The sequence below is a fragment of the Halictus rubicundus genome, chromosome 11, assembly GCF_050948215.1.
Source record: "Halictus rubicundus isolate RS-2024b chromosome 11, iyHalRubi1_principal, whole genome shotgun sequence".
Classification (NCBI taxonomy): Eukaryota; Metazoa; Arthropoda; class Insecta; order Hymenoptera; family Halictidae; genus Halictus; species Halictus rubicundus.
In genome coordinates, this window is record NC_135159.1 from 12,159,382 (window position 1) to 12,181,347 (window position 21,966).

Genomic DNA, 21,966 nt, shown 5'->3' on the forward strand with positions numbered 1-21,966 from the left:
TACTAGGGAAATCTGCAAAGGTCTAGGCAGTCCTAGGGAAATCTAGGAAAGGACCAGTGAAATGGAATATCTAGTAAATTGGGAACCGTTTTTCCCCTAAAATATGTAGAGCATGCTCGTGACATTTGCTCGAGGATTCCGATGCGACTCGAGCTTACGTAAACCGAAAGTTAGGGTTACAGATCGGTCGACTGGTACTTAAGCAGATCAATTAGTGATGCTGAACGGTTCTTTGCAGAACAATCACTCGGAACGATCCGACACGCATCGCGGCGCGCGCGCGCGCGCCAGCCGTGAGCGCAATTGTGTTAGCGTGTCTCCCGGTTAAGTCGACGCGAATAATCGAGAGCGGCGAACGATGATGATGACTCGATCGTGTGCCGTGGCATCGATAGCGAGAAGCCGGCGTCCTTGCTCTCCTAGATTGAGTCGGGGACGAGATCGATTCCACTGCTCGTAAAGGAGATCGATCTATTTCTCGGCGGAGCAAGGTAGCAGCCGCGCGGCCTGTTCTTCGGGTTCTCCTCTTAATCCCACCGGCGACGACGAAGAAGCAAATCGTGCGCGACCCTAATGGGTTTAACCTTCTGGAAAAGGACTGGCCGGAGGAGCCGGTGTTGCGTTTCTCCGTCCCTTTTGTCGGCTTCCATTCGCCCGCAAAAAGGGTGTACAGGGCGCTTGAAAATTCATCTTCGAGGTCCCTTCGATTAAGTCCAAAACCTCAATCTTCCCTGTTAATTATCCATTTTTTTCCGACGATCGGGACCCGCGAAAAATTTTTGAAAAATTTTCGAAAATTCTTTAGGCCGTACTCTTTGAACCAGCATAATTTGAATTTTCAAACTATCTACAGGATATTCGAAAACCAGTGTCCAAATCCCTTTGGTACGTCACACCGCACCTAGTGAATTTTTGTCATCATTTTTTCCCATGTTCAGAGCAACTAGAAAATTCTGCAAAAATTTGATAGGGTACCCTCGTGTGTCCACTTTGAGCCAGTTAAGTGTCATTTTTCTAAGTCCATAATTTTTTGAAATATTCTTCTTTCGATCTCTCTGCTCTGTGGAACACTGCAGCTCGGCTGCACCTAGTTTTTTCTGCATCGAGCAGCGAGCCGCATATGTGTCCCCGCTGCCAGCGACTGCATCGGAACAATTGGAATCGCGCAAAGAAGCGCCGAGCCTTATCAGTGCGAGCGTCGTCGCGGGTCTCGAGAGGAAAGTCAACAGAGATTAGAAATCGGTATTTTGCTCGCTCGCTTCGGCAAACAACGGAGCACCGTCGCTCGGTTTCCAGCCGAATGCGTTTCGTTGCGCATTTACGCCTGATGCAACACTGTCTTCTTTAATCCGTTGCGCGCCGTATCTGCAACCGTAGTTTCCATTTAAACACAAACCACCCTCATGATATAAAAACCCTAAAATATATTCCAGCTTATTTATTTAAGCCACTAATTTACATCTCAGTTTAACCGGAGATCCCTTTTAGTATGTTTCATTGACAACCATATGACTTTCGCAATTTTCTCTAGAATTTCCTAGGGCCTGGAACTACAAATTTTCCCTAGGCTTTCCTAGGGTCCCTAGCAGTTTTTGGGCCTCCCTGAGCTTCCAAATAATTTTTTAGCATTCTATAGGACATTCTGCAAAACTCCCTTCGATCGTTTAGATTTTCATAGTATTCCCTAGTGCTCCACAGAACTCCCTAGATTCCATTATTGCTCTCTGGGCTTTACAAGAATCCTCTAGCGGTCCCTAGTTTTTCCTAGACTTCCCTAGTGCTCCCCAGAACTCCCTAAACTCCCCTATTACTCTCTAGACTTTCCTAGAATCCTCTAGTGCTCCCTAGTTTTTCCTAGATTTCCCTAGTACTCCCTAGAACTCCCTAGATTCCCCTATTACTCCCTAGACTTTCCTAGAATCCTCTAGTGCTCCCTAGTTTTTCCTAGATTTCCCTAGTACTTCCTAGAACTCCCTAGACTCCCCAATTACTCCCTAGGCTTTCCTAGAATCCTCTAGGGTTCCCTAGTGTTTCCTAGGTTTCACTAATAGTCCCTAGACTTTCCTAGGGTTTCTAGAATTGGCGTGTCATGATATCGAATATCATAATTGGGTATCATAATCTATCTTAAACCTAATTATCTACCCGAAATCTATCCCAGTCGAATTTTAAGCTCAGTTCAAGCCTCACCTTTGCTAAATAATAATTGTGCTTAAACAAATATTGAAGGGCTGCAAGGTGTAGGTGCAGCATCTTTGCGAACAGATCAAATTCACGGTTCCTGGGGTTAGTAAAATCACGGCAGCGCATTAATCGACCAGGAACAATGAGAAACCGTTCGCGCATGGGACTCCGGGCTGGTGTACAAACGGGGATTCCCCCTTTCGGCGTCCACGTGGCATCGAGATGGAGCTCGGGGATGATTCCGAGCCGCTCGACAGGGCAGGCACGCCCGTTTCTATGACAACAGACACGCAAAACCCCGAAACTTGCCCGTTCCTTCCGCAGCCTACGCGCACACCCTCTGAACTCGAGTAAACCTGCTCCTCTTCGAGCTGTATGAAACTGTAAAAATTATAACGATCGCTTTAAAGACGGGTACCGAACTGCCCATACGCTAATGCGAGTCTCCGCGGTGAGTATTCAACCGTCTTGCAATTAAAAGTTCGTACACAAGTCTCGTTATCCTCGGAGAAATTAATTTATCTGTCAGGACGAGGAAAGGGGTGGTTTGAAGGATGAAGGTTCTATTCAGATTTTCAGAAACCACGTTTTTCAGTTCCTCCGCTGTTAAATGGTTTCGGCACTATTCCTGCCATTCATCAAGGCCCTCGTTATATCCGCACACCCTAACCGTCCGCCTCACTCGAGCCTACCCCGAGCGAAAGGGTCCACGCAAGAGGGTATTCAATCCTAACGGGTACATTTAGGAGTCGGTGCTACACCCTCGAACACTTCAGATGTACCGGGGAATCTATAATATGGAAAGGGAATTATTTCAGAGCGCGTATGTTGATTCTTTGGAGACTGGGGCGAAAACGTGGGGATGCAAAAATTGGTTTCAATTTGTTGGGCTCGTAGATGGAACCCTTCCTAGTACTCCTTATACTTCCCTAGATTCCCCTAATTTTTCCTAGATCCCCCTAGTTTTTCCTAGACTTTCCCAGATTTCTCTGTTACTCCCTAGACTTTTCCAATTCTCCCTAGTCCTCCTTAGCCTTTTCTAGATTTCCCTAGATTCCGCTAGTTTTCCCTAGATTCCCCTAGTTTTCTCTAGAGCTCCTAGTTTTCTCTAGATTCCCCTAGATTTTCTCTAGACCCTAGTTTCCCCTAAACCCCTAGTTTTCCCTAGTTTCTCTTGGTTTCCCCTAGATTCCCCTAGATTCTCCTACTTTTCCTAGATTCCCCGGTTTTCCCTAGACTTCCCCAGATTTCTCTGCTACTACCTAGACTTTTCCAATTCTCCCTAGTCCTCCTTAGCCTTTTCTAGAGTTCCCTAGATTCCGCTAGTTTTCCCTAGATTCCCATAGTTCCCAGAGATTCCCCTAGTTTTCCCTAGATTCCCCTGGTTTTCCCTGGACCCCCATGTTCCCCTAGATTCTCTTGGTTTCCCCTAGATTCCCCTAGATTCTCCTAGTTTTCCTAGATTCCCGTAGTGTCCCTAGATTCCCCGATTTTCCCTAGACTTCCCCAGATTTCTCTGCTACTCCCTAGACTTTCCCTAGTCCTCCTTAGCCTTTTCTAGATTTCCCTAGTACTCCCCAGACTCTCCTAGGGAGATCGTAAAAGTGCTCTTCTCCGGATCGAACGAGTCGATGCCACACTTCACCTCACCCAGGGACCGACCTCCGACGAACGACAGATCGCCACGGTCTAATTAAGAACCGCCCGATCAAACCTAACCTCGAAGCAACCTATCCTTTATCTCGGACCTACCGGCCCATCCCAGCTGGCCCCAACGCGGACGCTAACCCGGACCTATCCGCCGTCGCGAAATGAACGAGCGCCATCGAACAATGGCGAGGGTGGTGGGAGTGGGGCGGGTTAGGGGAGCCGAGTGTGCCAATTAAGGACACGGGGAATTAAAAAAGAAAATTGCGACGCTGGTGGACTACGTGGTTCTAAACCAGGAAATAACATGGTACGAACCGTTGGTGGGGAGGGGAGGAGGGCAAAACCTGTAACAATTCAATCGGTCGAGGTGGAGGACTCGGTAGGTCTCGCGTTTCATAATGACGGGCTATCCGGCACCGGGGGTCGGGGGCCCGAAAAGAAAATCCCCCGAAGGGCAATAATCATCGGGAGAGAGAGGGACCCGTTCCGATGGAAGAAAAAGAAAAGTCCCGGGTGCATCGAGCCGGCTAGAGACACGCTACAACGACTGACCGGGGTTCCGTTCTCGCGTGTGCGCCACGACGCAACAACGTAACAATTTCAGCCGGACCGGGGTTAAGCCGTGGCACCGGTTGATTGGGGGGTTAACTTAGAGATTGCGATGCGCCGGCCACTTAACGTAATACAGCTTCATCGTGGGCTCACCCGTGGCCGACCGCAGACAACATTTCTCGCGCCGAGCTGCGCGCCGGTTAAACGGACTCCGACGAACCGGACTGAACGTCGTTCCCCGGAAAGATTTCGAACCGGACGACCTTTAAACGCGCCGGCCGTTGTTATCAATAACCGCGTGTCCCCCATCGCGAACGCCGGTCCGGCTGTGAGTGTAACGTCCTCGCGCTAAAAACGACGCAATGTCACCGCGACCAGCGAAAATACGCGCCAGGTGATGCACGTCGTTCGCGGAAATCGGTCGACGCTAAAAATACGACCGTACGCCGTGCCGAAAGTCAAGCACACGGCAGCTGCTGCGTCAGATTGTCGCGGGACGCGGTTCCAGGTTTCTCGGAATTTCGTACGGCGTTCTAGGGAATGCTAGGGAATCTAGACGAAGTCTAAAAGATTCCTAGATTCTATAAAATTCCTCGGACCGAATCAGGTCGATCTTAATCAAAGAATGATCGCCTAGAGTAGGCCTGAGCAACTTCTACCCCGCCGTCGCTTCACGACCCCCACTACCAGTGTGTAGGTCCCCCCACCACTGGCCATTTTATATTACCCCACCGTGTTTTCATCTCTTTTGGAGAGATGTCAACGCCCCCTCCTTCTACACTCCATAGGAGCGTGGTGGGGGGTCTCAGAAATGGGAAGAGGAATCCCGTATGGCTCGCGAGCCACCAGTTGCCCAGGCCTGGTCCAGAGGACTCCGGCATACGCTGAATTGGTCTAGACGGAAGCTAGGTTGATTTAGGTTAGGTTTGATCAAGTCAGGTCGTCCTCGATTACAACATGGCAGTCCGACTTTCGTTATGTCTGAAATGTCTCGATTGGTCTAGGGGATTCAGGACGGGCTTAATTTAGATACAGGCTGGGTTCATTTAGGTTATGTTCGACCGAGTCGTGTCATTCTGAACAGAACATTGGCAGTCGGTTTTGTAGGTTAGGTCTAACGCCGTTTGAGGGCGCAATGAGCTAATCCAGGGTAAGGTTAATTTACGTCAGACTCAAGTAAACAAATTCGTCGGCGATTGAACAATTTCGTGCAAGCAACACGCTCGCCGAGCACCGTTTATCCGTGCACAGTCGAGCGCGGGCTGAAAGCGTTTACGGACAGGCGGACGATCATGCGTGACCTTGCCGAGACATTGCACCGGCATAAACAGGCCGAGCGCGTGCACTCGTAGGCGTATTTTATAAATCTGCTCTATTGGTACCCTTTAAAGCAGCCCGGAGTCTCGTTAAGTCAACGTGACACGAGACGGGACCGTAACGAGCCTGCGCAAACAATGAACGCTCGCGGTTAAAAATACCGTCGCGACCGCTAGTTTCTTGACTTGAATGGGAAGCGAGGGGATTTATTTATGACCGGCAACATTGTAGCCAGATGTACCACTCCTACGTGAACGCGTGCATCCGAGGACACCGTGTATAAGGCGGCTGGGCTCTTGTACAGGTCTCTCGTAGAACTCAATCTTCGACGTACTTCGCTAGAAGCTAGCATCGGCTCCAGTTGGGGAAGGTCAGTGTTAGTTTAGCGTACGTACTTGCTCTTGGCAGCCAAACCTAGTTTAAATATAGATCTGTCTGCGGAGATTTGAAAAATGTCTTCGCGATGACCGAGTCGCTATTTCGAGTCTGTTTTCGATTCATGGATGATAGGAATGCGGTGTTTTTCAAGATTTCTCGCCGGAGCTTGACTGACCTAACCTAACAGCTCCTGCCATCGTCTAGCCTAGCCTGCTGGACCTAACGCGGGCCTACGAAGCAGAGCATTGCATCATGCGTCCAACTTTCTGAGGCCTAACCTGGATTCGAGGTACCTAACTATTCGGGCCTAACTTTCAATTATCCATCCCCAAAGCTTTTCTGTCCTTCAAGTCTAGATTAGAAGTCTACGTTAGTCGTGAACAAATTTTCTGAAATATTCAAGTTGGACGATAAATGTTCCAAGATGGGGTTCTAGCTCTGATCAATATCAGCGGTTTCGATACTAGAATGATTCTGAGCAAACAATGAATTTACCGGGACAGAGATTCGCCAGTGGATCACCATCTGACACATGAGAGTGTCACTCGAGTCCCTGGCTACTGCAACGTTAACGAGTCGCCGGTGTCAGTTTTCCAAAAGGACAATGGACGCTCGAATACCTCAAGAGCGGTGTCTCAATTTTTTAGCATACAAGTGGATATTTGTCAACTTCCTCCGATTTCTCTATATACTGTTACATCCTCGACAGGTTGTCGCAACTATTAACAGAGGAGCAAAAAGAAATAACTGTACTCTATTTTGTGGGACCACGAAGAACGACTCGAAGAGCCAAGTAACCAAGAATTCAGTGGAATAGGCTAGACCCAACAGACGAGTCAGACTACTGAAAATAGGGAATAGTAAGGAATACAATGGGCCAGTCGCGAGGAACGTAACCAGGACCTGAAGAAAGGGGAGCTGAAGTAGACAAAACAATTGGACTGGTTCTTAGGGGATAGAAGATCTTAGGGCTAGAGTGATCTTTATCCCAGTCGCCGGGGAGCCTTGCTTCAGCAAACTGTTTCGGCAGTTATCTATCCTGAAGAGGTCGGATGAGCCGTGGACCTTGTACCAGCGAGTTTCTTGTCCATGGGCTGCACACGCAGGCTTCGAAGCGGCGCAGGTAATAGTCGGGAGCGCGGTGCTTTGCCGAGCGTCGTAAAGTGGGAGCAAGAGTACCCGGGGTTCAAGAACACCCGCTACCACTCCTTGATCAATACCAGCGGGATGTTCCGCGTCCTACCGCGACTTCGAAACGCAGTGCGGTACACGCACGCGGAGCACCGACGCGACGCCCGGCGTCGGACCGCGACCGTGGATACACGAGCCCCGTAACGAGCCGCCTTGTCTTCGAATTAATTCGTACCTCTCTCTGTAGCCCGCTGCGATCTGCGAGAAACGTCCTCTAATATATTCGCCGGGTCCTAGTCCAACCCCGAAGAGACCCGCCGCGCCGGGACTTCTAACGTTCGTTCTCTTAATTGGCAGCCGAGCCTCCGATTCCTATCGAATACGGCGATACCGATCTTCGATGACTATCGGAAATTCCTGGCTGGACGGTCTCCGCTTCATAGATTCTCAGGATGTTTACTTCGACCCTGAATACTTCCCTGCCTAGTTTAGGTACACCCTGAAGAACATCTTGAAGAGTTTTTTTTTTCCGATCCCACTGGCTAATTAGCGGAGACTCTGCTCGGATCTCCGAGAGAGGAGATCCTGATTGGGTCGTCTCGTTGGACTCTTCGGGGTCTGACGGTGAAGGTGAACTTTAAGACGGTTCTTCAGCGGGTTTTCTTGTCGGAGAATAGAGTTGGCTAAGAAATGATCGATTAAATGGTTTCTTCGTTAACTTGGAAGACCCTGAAGACCATCCTGAAGAGGTCTTCGAGTCACCATAATTGAATTACCGTCCTGATGACTTTTCACTTCGTCCTCTTGTGAAGATCTTCCCCGACTTGGAACCCTGACGAGCACTCTGAAGAACGCCCTCAAGAATATCCTGAAGAGTATCCTGAAGACTCTGTACATTAGAGCTGCTTAATTGCGAAGTTCATGATCTAGTAATGTGGAGCCTCCAGTAAGATATTTTCTGAAGAGCAGTAATTCTTCCTACCTCGTTTCACGAGTCTTCAAGGTCTACCGGTGAATATGAATTTCAGACCACCTGCTGTCTAAAGCACTCTTCGTCGATCGCCATAATTGATCGACAACAAAATACCTGGCCTGTTGAATTTTTTTCCGAATTTAGACCTTGAAGAACACCCTGAAGAGCACCCCGAAGAGTTTTCCCCAAGACTTCCCGCACTCGAACCATTTAATTAGTGGATCCTTTAACCAGGATCTCTGACGAAGAAGAGCCTCTTCGTTCCGTGGGACTCTCTTCGGGGTCTGAATATGATCCGGATGAATATGGATCGGAGACCGAATCCCTTCGTCGATCACACGGTAGCAAAGCAACTGGCTCGCGGAGGCACGACGAAACTCTTTGACGCTCGGATTTGCAATGCAGATTTGCAGGCTTAATCCTTTTCGATCCGCGAACCAAGGGAAAAGGAGAGGATCGGCCGGGTAGATCGTGGCTCGCTGATTGCGGAGGCATAGGACGATTCGCAGAAACGGCGGGAGTTAGCGTGCGGTTTGGCAAAAGGGAAACCGGAATTATTGCCCTGCTGCGGAATTCTAAACAGCTTCGGCCCGCTCCGGGGACGACGGGAACAGGTTCCGCTTCGTGAATTTCGAGTGCTCGGCTCCCGCTCTTCAGCTTCGCCAATTCTTCATTTTTCAAACTTTCGCGTCATTCTTTGAAAAATTGAGGTTAATTGTAACTTTGGGGCTTGCAAAGTTGGATCAACTTGGGATCACAATGGACACAAATACCGCTAGGTTCAGACCAAACTGGACCCAAATTCCCTAGAACCTCTCTTGAACTGAAAAAACCAATTTCCCTAGCAACATGTGGGCAAAAGAAATCCTCGGGGTCCCTAGCCACCTCCGTCGCCATTCTTCAGAGGAATTGAAAAATGTCGTCGCATTTTCCTCGAACGATTATGGTTAATAGAGGAAGGAATGAATTTCACTTCGACCGCTGTCTCCAGGTTGCAAATGACCGCGGCATATGGTGCCGAATGACTCGACAGATGAGTGCACAGAATTTCGCCCGAACGGAAAAAAAAGCGAGATAAATCTACATATACACGTCTCTCTGGTACTTGACGCATTACGCTAATTGGATCCCCGCGTACGATAGTTCGTCTCGTACCGGCGACCCGTGAATTATTGATGATGTGCTAAGGGACCTTCGCGATACATTAGGGTTGATAAGTCGCGGGGATTTGCTGGCGTTTCGCTAGTCTATTAATCACTTTGAAAAGAAACAATGAATCAGCGTACGTCCCGTTCGCGTGAAGTTCATGCAACTATGCCCCGGGCCGCTTTTGATATCGGCGACCTAGTGCGATCATTATAGTTCGTTTAAGTCGGCTCTAAATTATATGTATGTGCATGCGGACTGCTCGAGGAATCTAGAGACCGGGAAGATAATCCTGCGTTCGTTCGACGGGACGTTATCTCTCGAAAAATACAACCGGTAAGTCGGCAAACAGAAACGTTCTGGGGAATCCGTCGATTTTGAGAAAACTGTAGATAGACAGGCTAATCTTATCTATGGCTTATCTAGCGACTCTTTGATCGAGATTCATTTGTCTGACGCTTAGAACGCAGACTGCGAGAGATTAACTGTCGATCGAACAACTTTTTATTCGGCGAGCCCCATATGTAGGGATTTTACGATTTTTGTAAGTTTGCAGAGGCTTCGTAGGTCCTAGTGACATTTTTCTTGTGAGCTCCTACGTAGGGATTCTTAAATTTTTATGGCGATTTTGTAGGCCCTAGTGATATTTTAAACTGTGAGCCCCTGCGTAGGGATTTTGAAATTTTTCTGGGGATTTTGTATGTCCTAGTGATATTTTAAACTGCGAGCCGCTACATACGGATTTTAACATTTTCTGGGGGTTTTGTAGGTCCTAGTAACATTTTAAATTGTGAGCCCCTACATAGGGATTTTTAAATTTTTCTGGGGATTTTGTATGTCCTAGTGATATTTTAAACTGCGAGCCGCTACATACGGATTTTAACATTTTCTGGGGGTTTTGTAGGTCCTAGTAACATTTTAAATTGTGAGCCCCTACATAGGGATTTTTAAATTTTTCTGGGGATTTTGTATGTCCTAGTGATATTTTAAACTGCGAGCCGCTACATACGGATTTTAACATTTTCTGGGGGTTTTGTAGGTCCTAGTAACATTTTAAATTGTGAGCCCCTACATAGGGATTTTTAAATTTTTCTGGGGATTTTGTAGGTCCTAGTGACATTTTAAACTGCGAGCTTCTGCATAGGGATTTTAAAATTTTTATGGCGATTTTCTAGGCCCTAGTGACATTTTAAATTGTGAGCCCCTACATAGAGATTTTAACATTTTTATGGGGATTTTATCGATCCCCTAGATGGGGATCTTGAAGAGTCCTCAAGGCAATAGGAAGACTCGTAGTGTCTCCACTTATTTTTAAGTGGACACAGTAATCTGTCAAGCTGACGGAGTCATCAGAAAGTCGGCATATTCTCGGGTTGCTCAACAAATCGTAGAGTTTAGCGACAAATAACTCTAAACTCGTACCCCGCGCAGTTAGGGGATCGCATGTAGGGGTCCGGGGGACAGGCAGAGAACAGGAGGAACGTATAGGAGCCGCGTGTATGTCAGAGGACCAAAGGTGGATGCACATTCCCCGAGCGTATTATAATTGCACTCGAGGCTGAGACTCGAATGCCATTAAACCAGTCACGATCGCCTGGCCTTGGACTGCAGTTGCACACATTGTCCCCTTCCCCCCTCCACCCTTACGATTCTCTTTCACTCTCTTCCTCTCGTCGTTCTTCTTCCCCTCCTCCTATTTCCTCGTGTTTCTCGTCTCGCGGCCGCTCCTTATCCTTCAACGTCTGCGTTTCGGTGGACCGATGACTCTAAATACGCTAGCATTATGGTTACCCGAATTAATCGAAGGTATCTGGACGTTCAGATAATGGGACAGTTAGTTTGTACGTAGAACGTGTTCGGGCATTTTTGTTTACGGACTTCTCTTCAACTGTTTTTTCGTTAAACTATTTCCAACTTGTTTCTGAAATTTTTCTGATCAAAATTCGATTTCGACGGTTCGGATAGTAGAGGTTCTACTAAGTCGTGAATTAAACAGGCAAATAGGCACGGAACGGTGTCGTGTTTGGGCTCGGTGTAATCGGAGAGACGTCACGAATACATTGGGGAATGTTTTATGAGAGTGTCTAACACTCAACGTTGACAATTTTTCATTTTTCATAAAAATGTAGTCTACTCCCGACTGAAGAACCAAAAGAAACCAGTGTTTTTTCAATTTTCCTGCACAGATTCCGCATGGATTTTTTCAGATTGGACGATTTCGATGTGGAACGTACTCGGACAATGAAGAAATCAAATGTTTGAGATTCGGATAATCGAGGTTCTCGGGGGGGGGGGGGAGAGATCAGAAACGAGATCGGTGTCGATCCTCGCGAAAAACTCGCCTGCGGTCGACCCTGTTGCGTCAAAACCGTTCACCTTGCGGCGATTCTTGTCTGACGCGAACGCCTCCTTCGCGGAACCACTAGCAGACTGCCTAATCTGTCATTTGCTGCGGCTGTGCCCGGTTGACGGACAGTGTAGGATGAATCTGGCGACTGAGCAAGCCTACGACTCTGCTTCTGTGGCTGCAAAAAATTGCAAAGCCGAGTTGTGCATTGTTTGTCACGCTCTGTCATAAAGCAGTTCAATTTTCGAAAATATTTAAACATGGGCAAGCTCACACAGAGTTAAACAGAGCCAAACAATTTTAAACAGGGCCAAACAGGTTCAAACGAGCTTAAACAAAAATTGAACAAGCGCAAATAGGGTCAAACGAAGGCACATATGGTTTGTGCTAATTTAGTGCTGCGGCGAGTCTCAGAAAATGTTGTTCAAACACGGCCAAACAGATTCAAACGAGCTTAAACAAAATTAAACGAGGACAAAGAGGGTCAAACGAAGCCACATATGGTTTGTGCTGATTGAGTGCTGTGGAGAGTCTCAGAAAATGTTGTTCAAACACGGCCAAACATGTTCAAACAAGTTCAAACATGGAACTGAGCGAAAGAGGCAGAAGCCGAATGGAATGTAGGTTATATGGTAACTCGAACGTCCGCAGTAATAACGTTAATCGGCGTGTCAGGTGGAATCGCAGTTCGGAATCGCCGGAAGAACTGTCGAACAGCGGCGGCGGGGTCGCAGAGCGATTTGCATAACTCTCCCATTCGTCGGGAGAAATGGTAATGGTTCAGGAGCAATTGCGCCTGCACAGAAAGAAAGTGAAATTTATGGTGCACTCGCGATCACCTTAAACCCCCCTCTACACGCAATAGACACCGTTCTCTCTCTCTCTCTCTCCCTCTCTCTCTCTTTGCAGTCGCGGATTTCAGTATGGTGGTGCCCGGCACAGTCAATTTGCTCCCATACGGGAGCTCGCGAATAAAGGATCTAGACGTACAATCTAGGGAGTCTAGTTTCCCGATCATGCTAACAGAACGACCGATATTGCCGGGATTAGGCCAACATCACGCCTGGTGCTCGCTGCCAAATGGCGGCGAATTACTGTTGCATGAACGCTGCGGGACATCGCTATCATTCCTGATAAGAGGCATAGTGCAAATATTTTATTTCAGTGATCATTTTAAGGGATCACTGTGGCGTCCATTTTTGAGACTGGGCTCATTTTTTAGACGGAAGTTTGGAGAATATGACCGTATTTTTTCTTAATTTTTAAAGGTCGATGTTAAAGACGAAATTTGAAAAATAGTGATCTTCCTTGGGGGCTTAACGTTACCAGGAAAAGGTAAAGATTGTAAAGTTCAAAGGGCTGTGTTTTATAAACAAATGCGAAATTGATGAAGTGATGACTTAAACCCCCATTAATCTTTCATATATTTTCATACTACGACCTTGCAATATCTTGCAAAAATGTGTACTAAAAGCACAGTAATTATTTGAAAACTCCCCCCTACCTAGATGTTCAAAACGAAATCCTGGAAATATGAACTTGTATATATTTTTTCATATTGAAGAATCAACTTTTCCCCCGAGAAAAAAAATTGGTACAATTACGTAAACCTTCAAGATTAATATAAAAAAAGATTCATTTAAATCGGACAAGTACCTTCCGAGACAAAAATTCTTTTCGACATCAATGTCTCCGGACAGGGAAAACCGGGAACGAAGGAAAAATAGTACAATTCAAAAGTCCCCATTTCCTAAACAAATGCGAATCGGGCGAAGCGATGACATAAACTGCCCCCAATGTTGCGCGCAACATCGCCCTGCGACTTCGCAACGCGCGGCAAGAACGCGCAGCGCGAGCGCAGCAACTTTTACGTAAGAACATCGAACCTGAAGGAAGTGCCGGACGAAGGGTTTGAAATTGTGGGAATTGCCGCGAAGTTTCGGGACAGTGGCGTGTAATTGGGGGTCCGCAGGTTGCTCGTCACTGATCTAAACGGGAAAACGTCGCATAAAGTGGCGGGCAGGTTCTTTTTTCGCGGTCGGCTGGCCACCGGTCGAAGCGCGCTCGTCCGCTCGGAATAATGGAAGTGCTTGCATCGTTTTCGCGCGGCTCGACTGAGTCATCGGCGTGTAGGAAGTAAGGGCATCGCTTCGTTAGGATTCCTTACATGTCACTGGGTTACTATACTCGCATTCCGCGCATAGAACGGAAGTCCACGGTATGAAAGAAACCGCTGCAGAATCTCGGGCCGCGTCCATCGCGTCGCGCACGCTCGCCGAAGGGCTTCCACCATTGCGAATTCATTTCCTGGTGCGGCCCCATTCACCACTTCTCATTCGCAAAAACAAACACCATCGCATTCGCCTAACATACTACCAACGATATCTCGCGATCTAAACAAAAACTCATCATCTCCGATCAAATCGAATTTTCTATTTCAGCTTCGCCTTGACAGCGTGCCAAAAATTATACAAAATTGCGAAAATATTTGCACCAGACTGTAGAGCGAACTCCGCGCTTCAAAATGGTGTATTGTTATACATTTTTGTGCTAAAATCAAAAAGGCAAAAATTCCTCATGGCTACATTATTAATTTTTGGCTGAGTACGCTCAAGAAATTGTTGGACAGTGTTGCTGTTGGAATTTTTCATATTTCCTGATCGAAACGTAGATTTGCGTTGTGATTGCGACTGTTACGCAACACGGGCGCCCGCAACCGCTTCCCGGAAGTGGTAACAAGGATTCCCGTAGGATAATTGAGGAGCAACGGTGGCCAGATCGACCGCCAAGGTCGCGCTCGTTCTTTCCTCGCCTAGTTTTCGGTGAAACAGGTGGACGACGAGAGCCATGTGCCGTATCCAAGGCCTTCTAATAGGCTTCGAATGTTGGACTGATGCAGCAAATTTTTTCCCGCGAGGCATCTGGAGTCCTCCGGGCAAGATATCCGGTGTATCTTGATCCCTTTTAATCAAGAACCGCTCTTGATCCTCCTCGTTGCTTTCGCAGCAGGCTCTTTTGAAATTTAGATCGGCTCCGGTAAACTTGCGAATCTTGAATGGCGAACAAAGGACTGCTTGAATGCCAAATGAAGCTTCTGAAATCGTAGCTTCGACATTCAGTTAACGATATTTTATTGAAGTTTTCATATCCCACAACTCTCGAACTGGACAGATTTAACATTAAGAAAAAAAAAAAAAACTATTAAAGATATCCGCATAAAATTTACACCGAATTCTAGAGCCATTTTCGAAGTTTATTTACAGTAGTTTGCAAATTTTTATTGCGATCGGTTTTATTGTTACAGCGTGCGATAACATGCTAGGCTGATTTTTGTTTATTTATATTACCAGCGGTGGTTGTTTATAGATATGATTTTTTTCAGTGACCGAAATAATAGTTTGAGAGTGTAGCTACAGTTTCGATAGCTTCGATGGTTCTCCTGTTACTGAAGTTTGAAACCGTCTAGATCCCTTGCAATGAATCTCAATTTGCAATAAAGCAGAACTGGTTCTTCACCTTCGCTATGCAGAAGTCCTGACTTATGGTATTCGGCTTATCGTAAGTGTTCCACAGCGAATCAGAACTCTGGATGTTTTACTTAAAAGGTTAATTGACTCGAATCATGGAATCGAGTAATCGAAGATCGTAGAAATGATAAAAACAAGCTGTGCAGCATCGTTTCAACATATCTTCTCAGTCACCATCTTACAAGAAAATAATAATTATTCATTTTTTCGATTACATAAAACTGTTCGTAGTTTTCCACGTACGTCACGAAAGCTATCACTTCGTTTATATTTCACTTCAACCATTTATTTATATTTGTTTAGTATACGGTTCATATTTCTCTTATTTAAAGAATACAACTATAGCATAAAGCACAGTTTCTTGAATCCGTCATAGGATCTATTTCCATAATTTATTTTCACTTTATTTACATTTATTTATTGTACTTTATTGTGCTACATATTTCTGGATTTAAATAAAACGACAACAGTAGCAATCGTGTATATAATAATACGATAATTGATCTACATGTATTGATTAAAATATTTCGAAGGCTCAGCCTTCGCGATCAGTAACGTTTCCCAAAATGGCGCCCCGCACCGGCGCGAAATTCAAACCCACGTCACGCCCGCATTCAAATTTCTCCACGGTTTCTTTATAGAAAATTGTATCAATCATTCGCAAGTGTTGTATACCCGGTAATCCCTCAAGAACCGACCTATCCAGGGCCGTAAAAAGGGGGTCCCGATCGGGGGGACGTAAAAGTCCTCCTTCGAACGCGCGTTCGTGCCCCACGGGACACCAGAACCGGGTAAATTGTTTCCGGCCGTAGGAAACGCCGCGTTCTGCGTTTATAATGCACGGCAGAAGTCGAGGCGAGAGTCGCGCATGAGCACTGCTCGCACAATATACCCCTAAGCCTCGTGCAACACGGCTAATTCGGTCCGTGTTGTGCGGAAACCGTGCTAAGCGATATTTAAAAGTAACATAAATCGTGAGCAATTTTTACACGGTGTTATATTGAAACACGGAATGAAATTGCTTTCCGTACGTTATCCCCACGATGAAAATAACAAGTTGATAGAATCGCTATACCAGGGAAATAAAAAATGAACATGATGTATCGCATCAAATCATTTTTCGCGTTATTACAAATAGAATGTGCCCGAGCCTGCTGCGTTCGAGCTAGAGCGGGAAAGAGGTTGGCAGCCTGGAGCTACGGAGCGAGAGAGAAAGAGCGAGGGAGGGGGAAGAGTAGAGAGAGAGGGGGGACGGCTAGGGGAAGTGGAGGGGTTCGGGGGGAGGCGAGTAGAACGCAACGGGCCGCGATGAAGGGCGAGGGGTGGGGGGAAGAGAAATAGAGAGAGAGAAAGAGAGGGGGCAGCGAGAGAGGGAGAGAAGAAAGAGAGGAGAGCAAAAGGAGGGATCACGGAGGCGAACATGGAGATGCATACAACTGAGGACGAGCCTGCGGCGGCATCAGGGGCGAGGCGTGGGGGGACGGGTAGCAGCATAACGTCGTCCTTAGCTCTCGGACGGTCCGGCCTTGAGACGCAGCGACGCTCAATGCGGGCATAGCGTCGTCCCCTGCACCGGAAACTGCAATTCCATGAGTCTAGCGAGAGACTACTAGCGCAACGACTGCGAAACCGATTTTGCTCGGACCTTGTCGGGCCTAGGAACATTTTTCACGGACCTCGACTTTGTATAGGGATTTTGGGGACCCATCCGGGCAAGGGGAAGGCAGGGCCAATGGTATTTCGACGATGCAGAAGGGTTTTTATGGGTTCGACAAGTGACAAAGAATTTTGTGGGTTAGATATGATTTTCTTAGTAACATTTTCGTCAGTCTTGCCATATGTGTTCTAGGAAATTTTCAAGGGGAAGTCCGGTATTTGGAACTCCTGTATTTGGTGATTTCACAGAATGTTGTAGCTCTTGAGACAACAGGAAGACAGAGGTTCCATTATTTTTTGTGATGTTACAGGTTCCAGTGCCATTTCACCAGGTGAATCCCCTAGCTGGGATTTTGGGGAATTTTTTAAGTCAAGGAACCACCAACTTAGTGAAGAAATTCGAAATATGACGTGACATTCTAGGACCTAGTAATATTTTAAGCAGGTATGCCTATTGTTTGGGGATTTTAGGCAATTTTTGAGGTTAGGGAAGGCCAAGAGACCGTCGTTTCGGTGACGGACGATGAAATTTCGAAATTGAAAATAGGTATCGGTGCATCGATACCCTATGGCACTAGGCCAGCCAGATCCAATAGAAATTTCAGCTTTTCAAAGAGGTGCAGCCCTTTTTGAGATTCAACGCGGGGTGTCGCCCGCCACCCCGTTGACAACGATTGATGAATTTTATTAAGTCCGGCTTCGCGGTTCACCCGATCGATCGAGCTCGCACTTCTGTTTGTCATCGGTCATGCTATTGCAGAGTTGAACGATTGATAAGGGTTTCGGGACAGATAAGCAATCGCCGACGCATCTGCCATTCATTCTTTGGGTCTACGCCGGCGAAAACACTCGTTGTCATTCATTGAGTTATGGGAAATCGAGGTGATTCGATACCGCTCGGTAGAGCTCTAGAAATTGAGGTAGACCACGCTAGAATGATATCGCAAAACAATTACACGAACATTTTAACAATGCGTAATCTGGTTTGACAAAGGGAACAATATTTGTAGACAACGGAACAATAAATAATTTGCAAAGACTATTTCAGCCGAAGAGGAGGCACTAAATTAGTTAAAATAATTTTTAAAAAATATTTTCACACAAAAGGGAAGTAATACATTTCATTAAATATTTTTAGGTAAAAGGGCAGTACATAATTTTAAAAAATATGTATTTAGATACAGAGGAAGCAGTGAACAATTTTTAAAAAATGTTTGAGACAAAGGGGAAGCAGTAAATAATTTTTAAAAAATTTTTTGAAACAAAGCGAGAATGAGTAGTTTTTTTAAAAGAGTTCAAGAGGAGGGAAACGAAAATATTTCAAATATTTTGTAATTTTTTAATGAAGGACCGCCCGGTTGGTGGGTTTAGGGTCAACATTCCGACCTACCGCAACATTTAAAGCAGCAAGTGTGCATCGGAAGTGCTCCCCTTCGCAATTCAAGCCGGGTGCAACGATTTTCGATGACGTGTGCCGCTGGACACGGAATAATTGGGTGGGGGAAAAAACTTGTTTGTCGGCGGATTGCTTGAAACCTTCCGTGGCTGCATCTCGGGGAGCTATTTTCGCCTAGCTCGTAGGTAAATTTAGTACGGCAGACCAGTTTCTCGGCATAGTAACGCCGTGTTCCGTTGATTTTTCTTCTTTACGACATGCGAACCGACATGTCAGGATGGCCGAGCGGTCTAAGGCGCTGCGTTCAGGTCGCAGTCCACTCTGTGGGCGTGGGTTCGAATCCCACTTCTGACAAATCTTTTTTTTTACACGTATAATTACATTTCTCGCGTCGTCACGCCTCGCTGATCTGATCTGCATAGCTCGATCGATGTTAGTCAACGATAAACCATTTTTTTCGACGGTTTGTGTACTCGCCGGTGACCCAAATCAAGGTTACATAACGCTGGAGACTGTAGTCTCCTCCCATCTTTCTTTGCATAATATTGTTTAGCATATTTTATCATCCATCTTGGAGGAAATTTAATTTATTTTATCATTTGAACAAATTACGAGACTTGTAAATAATTTATTTGCCACATTTCAGGTTATTTTTAGGATTGGACGATTTTCAATAATTTGCGAATTTTACCTGTACAAATTTATTTATTTTTCCATTAAATATCCTTTGGTATTTCTAAAAACAGAATATTTACATCTTATTCCATCTCTGTGGACAGACATTGGATACTCTAGAAATTGTCTACATTCTGCGTCAATAGAGTCACCTTTCAGTGAAAGTCATCGAAATGCACATTTTCGATTAAATGACTGTACTTCCATTTAAAAATCTCGATGAAGATCGCCACGAGCATTCTTCCTGCAGATTCCTGGCCGCGCAGAAGCCGGCAGGATCGCAGTAAATAATAATCGGCTGACGCAAGGGTCTATACTCGGTCGCAAAAAAATCTGCAATCTCCTCGGATCGCGTTTTAATAAGTTCCATAGAATCCGGTGCAGTTGCATCAGGGGGGCCTGCGGAGTGCATGTTCTCAGGCCGGGTCTCCGGGACGGATTCGCAGTTGCAGGCAGCAGCAGCAGTAGCGAAAGAAAGAAAGAGAGAGAGAGAGAGAGAGAGAGAGAGAGAGAGAGAGAGAGCGAGTGAGAGAGCAGCCGACGAATCTTCATTCCAGCGGTTCCCCCGGTCGTAAATTTCGTCGTTCGACGTTACGATTTCGTGATGGAGGTTCGCGAGAGAGAAGCAAGTGCACCGATTCCGCGCGACGCGTTCGCGTTTTATGCTCGCGCATTCCTGTGCCATTTCTCACTGGACTCTGCCGGTCCCGTACGTGTGTGTGTGGGAGCGTGCGCGCGCGCGCTCGTGTGTCTGAAGGATGAGGATGAGGTTGCCGGTGGTAGTGGTGGTGGCGGTAACCTTGGTTAGAGCGTAGATGAGAATAGGGGTAACGTAAGGCGAGAGGATAGGTGAAACGAACGTGTTGCCGAGCTGAAAAGCACGATACAGTTTTATGCAACACCTTATCCGACCCCTAAACTGTTGCGTTGAGCCTCCGGAGCCTACACCGGATTTTTAAGCATTCGATTTCATGCTTAAAATATTTATTTTAGCAGCAATTCACTGTTGACGTTGGTCTGGGGACCTTCACTGTATTTTTCAGCACTAAATTTTTAGCTGGAACTCAAAATTTAACACTCACACTTTTGAGTTAGGTTTATGAGACCTTCACTGAATTTTCGTACACTATATTTATAGCTGGAACTCAAAATGCAGCACTCACAACATTAGGTTAGGTTTATGGGACCTTCACTGAATTTTCAAACACCACATTTTTAGCTGGAACTTAAAATGTAACGCTCGCACTGTTAGGTCAGATTTGCAGAACCTACACTGTATTTTTGATCACTATAATATTAACTTAAACTTGAAAATAATACTTACGCTGTTAGCTTAATGATGAACGGTATGAGGGTTGCTCAAGTCTGTGCTGTACACAAAATTTGTTATAAGCACATCATACAGGACGATTATCGCACCTTTCGCACCGTGTCTTCAGCATACTTACGTCCTCATGTCTAACTTCAACGCACATCTTGACGAAGCATTCAAGAAATGCATGATTACCACATTTCCAAGAACACCGTCGCAACAATACTAAACAACAGACCACCAGCGTACACCAGGTGCCTAATTGCTCAGAACACCTCTGCAACCGGAAGTCGCAGGGCCTGCAACCCTGGTTGCAGATCCGAGTGTGTCCGGGTGGTGGTGGTGGTGTTTGTCAAAATAACTAACGGGGCCCACATGAAAGTTTAAAGGCAATCGGCTGGCACACATACACCATAGCCCGGCCGCTTCTCCGTTCTCCCCTATGCCGTGCGCGCGCGTAACCTTGAGAGTCGTTCAAGCGACGGCCATCTTGCCGAGATGCACTTTTGTTTTTCACTTGTCCAAGACTCGCCAGTCTCGCCGTTGTCTCTCTCTCGGTTTCTCGGCGCGTCCTCTTTCGCCTAACGACCTCGCCGCTGCTCGGTTTATCCGTCCTACTCCCACTTCAGGTGAATCCAGCGGTGTTTCTCGCTCGCCATTCTTTCTGCCTCTCGCACTTCTGTCTCTCCCCACTCGCTCGCGGCTCCTCTTCCAGCCTGCCTCTCGGAACATCGGCGAGGCGAGCTCTCCGCGCTGGTGTTCTCCATCCGTTCGTCCTACATGCCTCCTACCACAGATTGCCGAGAGAATGCAACCAACCTTCCAACAGCTTCTCGCCCTCGTCTCCTCTTCCTCTCGTTCGCGTATCCAACGTGAGCGCTACCGCTTATTTATACTCTAACGACGACGCTGCCTCGCGAAATTTTCGCAATGGTAAATAGCGCCACGGGGCCCCGGATCAGCACCCTCCCTCCCCGCCCCGCCCGGGACAAGCTTTTCCGCGGGAAACGCTCTAGCCCGGACGCTTTTCACCCAGCCGACAGGCCTCGCTGTTCCAGTGGCCCAATTTTCAAGGTAGGTCAGTCACGTGGCCCGAGAATCGCATGACTGTCCCACCTGGCTGTCCCTGCAACCACCTCTTCGGCCACCGTTTTTCCAGGGCTTCGACCGGTAACTCCGCTTACGACACCGCGAAAGGGCAATCCTTGCGAATTTCTTCCAGGATAGCGCAAAATGTTTCTTTCTGAATAATTCGTACCGCACCTGAGAAAGAGGTACTAGTGAAAACATGTAACCATTTATGTGCAGGTATCGTAAAAGTTATTTACGATATGTAAGGCTGCTTGTTATTCCACGCCCTCTCCTAATTATTCATTCTATTCAAAATTATTCGAGCCACTGGCATTCGTTTCAGCGGGATCACTCTAAAAAGTCTTGTCTGGCTTCAAGGTCATACGAAGTTCACGGTCCGGGTTAGGTTCGTGGTACCGTATCCTCGTCACACAACATTGAACAGTTTACACCGAGTACCTTGCATTAGCATGTTTAATCATGTTATGCCACCTTGTGCGTACCTCCTGTAATTGATTCGCCGCGGCGACTGTCACGCAGGTCACTGTCGACCGTGGTCAGTAATTTTTTAACATAATGCAAGAACTCGGTGTTTACGAGCCGCTGTTGCGCCCAAGGAAATTATATTCATCGGCCGGGCGCAGCATAATG

At 46.8% G+C, this 21,966-nt stretch overlaps 1 non-coding gene across 1 annotated transcript; it reads left to right on the forward strand.

The window, feature by feature from the left end:
* Positions 1 to 18,528: 18,528 nt before the first annotated feature.
* Positions 18,529 to 18,611, forward strand: Trnal-cag (transfer RNA leucine (anticodon CAG)). Its single transcript has one exon. It is a non-coding gene; the product is annotated as a tRNA-Leu (tRNA).
* Positions 18,612 to 21,966: the final 3,355 nt, after the last annotated feature.